The sequence below is a fragment of the Symsagittifera roscoffensis genome, chromosome 1 (assembly GCF_963678635.1).
Source record: "Symsagittifera roscoffensis chromosome 1, txSymRosc1.1, whole genome shotgun sequence".
NCBI classification, from domain to species: Eukaryota; Metazoa; Xenacoelomorpha; order Acoela; family Convolutidae; genus Symsagittifera; species Symsagittifera roscoffensis.
In genome coordinates this window covers 64,070,125-64,076,303 of record NC_087062.1, presented here as the reverse complement: position 1 = coordinate 64,076,303, position 6,179 = coordinate 64,070,125, and positions in this window count along the sequence as shown.

The window sequence follows — 6,179 nt, the reverse complement described above, 5'->3', positions numbered from 1 at the left end:
GAATGTTTCTAATTCTGACAGTGAATGTTTCTAATTTCTGACAAACTCTACTTATTATACGATCTAACTTCATGTCAAAATGTATATCGTAGTGAATTGAACCAAAATATGTGTTAAGCCTTGGTGAAAGTTTTTGTAGGCGGGTGCTATCTTTATTTTCTGGATGACTTTTTCCACCATTGTTTCCTGCATTTTTGTAAATAGTTACTTGAATGTAGGATTTTTTGTCTTCTCAATTTTGATATGGGTGGGCTGTTTCATTAATCAATTTGCCTATTTTCCTGTCGAAACTTTTGTCGTAATCAATAAGAAGTTCTGAAAATTGCGTTTTGGAAAGTGCTTTGGTTTATTTACATGCTACTTCCGATTCAGGGTAAATTTGAAAACGTGTTGCTGGCTTGATTTAACCGTTTACCGTTAGTTTTGTCGAAAGGTATAGATTCTGTAAAAAATTTTGGTGAAGTTTTATCATACTTGCATGACTTTTAGAGACTGTTTTTAGAGCTTTTTTTGTTGGTTTTCCTCGCAATCATAATGTGTAACAAGGAGGTCTTGGGGTCCTGTTTGGGAGGAAGGGTTTGGGCGAAGTCTGGGCTCTGTAAGTTATGGGCTCGAGCAATTATGTTGTCAAAATTCTTAATAATGTTATCTAGGTGGAAAATATATTCTGATTTATTTAAAAATTTTTCTGTTAGTGTGGGATTTGCGTTTGAATCATCTTCGTGAGGAGTATCTTCCATATATCTGGTGACACCATGATTGTAATGGTTAATGAAAAACCGATTAGCGCGGGGTGCTATAAATCTATTCAGTGTCTGGTTTAAGCTAATGGTAGTGAATTGATTTTCGTTAAAGGCGGTGGTGAGTTGGCGTATAATGGAATCACAGAGTTCATTGTCTTCGGAGTTTTTTTTCAAGGGAAGTTTCAGTGGGTTATTAAAATTGAAGTAGGTGATTCAGAAGGGTGTGGAAACTAGCAAACTTTCATCAACGAAAAAGTTCAGTTGGTTTGCATTGTCTGTTGTATAATATGTATATTGGTGGAAAATGGTAAGTTGTGAATCAATAACTTTGGGGTGTTAGTGTGTTGCGGGTGATGGGAATATAATCGGGATGAGCGTAGACGGCTAATAAGGAATTGAGGTGTAGTTTAGGGTGCTTTCGTTCAAAAACTCTGGGCTCTTGTGGATGCAATATGAACCGAATGAGTTGAGGATTCGGATGTTGAGGCTGAGTGGGTTAGCTGGTGAGTTGTTAATGCGTTATTTGTGTCATGAAGGTGTTGTTGTTGAGTTATAAAGTTATTTAGTTCAAGGTCGAGCTGATTGTCGGTCATGGGGCTAGGTGCGTCGGGTTGGCTACTTGACATTGGGGAAAGGATAGGGGTAGGGTCAGTGTATGAAGAGGGGGGTGGAGAAGTTTCATTAGAAATTCGGGAATTAATGGGTTGGAAAGATGGCTGGAAAAGTTTGTAGGGCTAGGTTTGGAGTCAAGGAGTTCATCAGGGATTTCTACATCAGAATTAATAAAATAAGATATGTTAAGAATTTTTTTGTTTGAACCGTCTGAGTCCATGTGCGGTGAGTAAGAAGAAAAACTGGGTGGGGGAGAAGAGGTGAGATCTGAGAGTGAAATGCGAGAGGAGTGGCGTTGGAGAATTGATGGTTAGGAGAGTGAACGGTTGGGGTATCCAATCTTTCGGCTCATCGTGGGCTAAAAAGATGATTGTTTTGAGAACGGAAATTAGAACGGTTGTTCTACAATTTGTTCATGTGTCGTCAATATTTGATTGATGGAGTGTTAAATGAGAAATTGGATTTTGTGGGAAATAACTACCTCGAGAAGTGACTTCAGTAGTTACGATTATTTTTCTATAATTTTGTGGGACTAAAGATATAGTGTGATTTTTATGTAGGCTGTGTGAATGTGGTGGTGCTGCAGGTGTTGAATTTGTATTGTCTTGTGGAGTGTCAGATGTGTTTGGTTTTTGTAGCTAGTTTTTTGTTAAAATCGTCAATCTGAGCGTCAAGGAGGATTTTATTAATTCAGGTAGAAAAAACTCCAAAATGCGTGCTACGCTTGCTTGTCTATTGACTTGCGTATGTATATCAAATGTGTAATAGATTCCTTTTAGTAGTGAAAAGAGAAATCCAATAAATTTAATCATTGCGTATAATATAGTCAATCTTTCTAATATATAGTAGGGCCATCCTAGATAAGCTAGGAGTTCGTTTTTGATGTTAAATAATTTTTAAAAAAATTAATTGGTGAATTATCGTGTGGACGGTGTTTTTCACCGTTGATATATATATATAGTCTTTAATATCTTTAAGGTACCCGCTATAGTTTTGTCTATAAACATCTGAAAAGCCTGCTATGTTGGCTAGTTTTCGTAAATTCTGGTCGATTGATTGCCTTTGTATTGTATCCATTTTAGTGAGGAGTTCTAGAAAATGTTGTGTTCGAATGTGATGTTGTTGTCGGATTTAGAGTAATTGACTACTGATTGTAGGTCTATTAGTGTAGGATATGTGGTGAGATGCTAATATTTATCTTCGTTTGGATTAAGCTGTACTACGTTGTGGCTATTTTCAGATCCACTCGTGACATCTGTATCCCAAACATGTACTTCACAAAGTGTACTTTATTTTTTCCAGAAAATATAGGGATTCGTTGGTAACATCTTTTGTCTTCAAAACCCAAAATCGGTGAAAGTTTTTTAGTGCATGTGTAATATCAAAGATTGTTTCCTTCATAATCAATGAAGTTGAAGCGGTTGCCTGATTAAAGGTGACCTGCATAGGGTATTCAAGTACTGCTAAAGCGAGCGATTGTAGTATGTGTGTCCTTTCGAGTTAACTTAAGTGATGAATGTTTCTAATTCGGAGAGTGACATTTCCTGACAAATTCTACCTATTATATAATCTAATTTCATATCAAGATGTATATCGTAGCGAATTGAACCAAAATATGTGTTAAACCTTGGTAAAAGTTTTTGTAGGCGGGTACTATCTTTAATTTCTGGATGACTTTTTCAGCCAGTGTTTCCTGCATTTTTGTAAAAAGTTACTCGAATGTAGGATTTTTTGTCTTCTCAATTTTGATATGGGTGGGCTGTTTCATTAATCAATTTGCCTGTTTTCATGTCGAAACTTTTGTCGTATTCAATACGAAGTTCTGAATATTGCGTTTTGGAAAGTGCTTTGGTTTATTTACATGCTTCTTCCGTTTCAGGGTAAATTTGAAAACGTGTTAATTGATTTTCTATAGCTTCTATATTTCTATTTTTCTCTGGGTTTGATTTAACTCGCTTACGGTTAATTTTGTCGAAAAGTATAGATTCTGTAAAAAAAAAATTTGGTGAACTTTTATCATTCTTGCATGAATTTTGGAGACTTGAAATGTAGTACATGGAACATAGTACACGGTGGTTGCCTGTGTTCGGGTTCTGGGGTCGCAATATTCTTGATCATTTTTACAAAGTAAGCGTATTCCTTGATACAATATGGTATCAACTTTTAAATCTCGTGTTAGTTGTACTTTTTCTAATTCGATTTTCCAATCAAAAAACATTATTTCTTGATAGCCTGTGTTTTTTGTGTCGGCTTTACAATTTGATGGGTTATTGATTCCGATGTGTGGTATCCAGTTTTTATTGTGTAAATTATATGTTAAACTACCGTGTGTGCCGTAATACGGGAATTTTTTGTCTAGCTGTATATGACCTTGATGGTATTCAAGTTGTGCTTGGTGTACAGAGTCTGAGAAGACTTTAAAATTTACCAATTTGCGATTTGAGCTTTTATTTGTGACTATTTTTAATCGTTGCAGTTCATTTTTGCAAACTTCAGGAATAATATGTAAAAGTCTTTCGAAATTACTTGGATAAAAGCATTCATGGTCGAGTCTCTTTTTATTGCTTTTCGAGACTTGTGAACAATGTACTTTCTTTTTCTGAAAATTTCGCAGTAAATTTATATCCTGTTGGAGTTGTAGCTCGGGCTTTTGAGTAAAGTGTAGCTACTATAGTTGTTGATTCAATGTCTTGTGATTCAGATTCGCCTTGTGTCACTTGATTAATTGCGTATTTAAATAGCTTTTTTTTGCTTAATCTTACTCTTATCTTTCCTAGTCTCAATAGATCTAGTGTATACTGGTATTTGCGGGTTAGATTTCTGAAACCTGTTCCAAAGGAGAACAACTGTCTTCTAAGTTATATTCAAATTGTTCTGGTGCTGAAACTACGAGTACTTTCAGCACTACAAATAATTGCCAGTGTTAGTTTTTGATCATGATTGGTTAGTAAGAAATATTTTATAGAGATCGTTTTTATCAAGAATATAATTGTTTATAAAAACTAGTTTTAAACAGGTTCCAAAAACGTCGAGTCATCCAACAAAGTGTACTTGGTGAATGAGCCAGCAAAGTAGAAACTCTTTTTTTGATTTAACCTTTCGTACTTAACTAGTATACTAAACTTGGTTGTGGTAAAATATGTTTTCAAATTTGGATTTAATTCACATTAATTCACATTAACTTTTGTCACGTACAATTTTTCATCTATTGTGTCGCACCTATGTCGCACTTAAATCAGCTTATCCAGTCATCACCTGGTTGTCAGAAAATTGGCATTTTAAAATCTTCTTCTGAATAGAACCAGCAGACAGTTGGGAAAGTATTAATTAACTCCAGGAAACAAAAAAAAACAATTTTTAAAGCATTTTTGAAGAAAACATAGTGTTAGAGCGCTGCGAATTTCAAAAATCAGTCGTGGCTGACGCAAATGCTGCTAGAAAAAGCCCAATTTGAGAAAAATTTTTAATTCTGCACGAAAATATAAAAATTAAATCCACGTTTGAAACACAATCAACCCGGTTTTGTCAGCGCCATTTGCACTTTTTGCTTTTGCTTTTAAATTCATGGCCTATATTGGCTTGTTTGACTTATGAATGAAATACATTTGGCACCTCTCATTCTTTGACAAAAGTTCCGACACATTCACAACAAAAACTTTTTCAAATTTGTGTCACTTGTGCGCAATGTAATGAAGACAAAATTTAAAGCGTGGAACTTTACTAAGCCAATCATAATCGATTACACATGTCTGGAAAAAGTGAATCAACCGAAACAAAAAATCGACTAATGAAGCTTCGAAAACTTGCTTTACGGAATCAAGAAAATTTTTTACGACTTAAAAAACGCTTTTTATTTTACTGCAACTATTTTTGAATACGATTACTACTACTACAAGGGCGAAGCCCTGAATCCGACTGTCCTCTAAGGAACAATTATTGAAAAAATGTTTAGCTTTCGCAAAATCTTATATCCACACTCAAAGTAAAGAACAGGAAAAAATTTGTCGCAATTACTAACACGTTATTTGGATCAAATAGCGCTACTCGCTTCCGCCTTAAGAAGCAAAATTTCCTATGCGCTAATAAAAAAAATGTTCACGTTCATTGACAATTCCAAATTGGCAAAAACTGCAATCCTCAAACCCGCATAACTTCAAAATATCACAGTTAACATTTCTTTTAAGCTTGTGATCAGGAGATCAATCTTTCAGCATATGGTGAGAAAATTCCGTTTAACGTTTATTACAAAAAATGAGACCGAGTAACTAAGTTGAAAAAAATGAACACAGTTTAAAAAAATCCTAAGAAATTTTGTCATAGAACAAATTTTCAGCAATTAAGATTTCTAACTTTGAACTTTTACACCACGAACCACCTGAATTTTTTTAAAAACAAAAACAAACTTTTGCGCTTTAAATATGTTGACTTGAGCTAATAAAACATAAACTGATACAAAACAGACCGGATAAGGCTGCAAGCAAAAAAAAGAATATACAAAGTCAGGGCTAGTAATTTTACAAATTACAGAAATAAATCACGACATTTTGCAACAATTATTAAAATTGCTTACTGCACAATAGGATTCCTTGACATGGCAATTAAGCCCACAAAACAGATTCAGATAAACGATAGGCCGTTTTTTTACACGGAACTCTACGGATCTGCTGCAGCTGCGTTTACAGTTTAAAAAACATGTAGTGCAAGCTAGCAATAAAAAATGAGACGGAAATAACTAAGTAAAATATTTGAAAAAAAATTTAAACCATTAAAGCCGCATAAAGCTTTTAAGCAGAAAAAAGTAACTATACTAAGCCAAAACTAGTA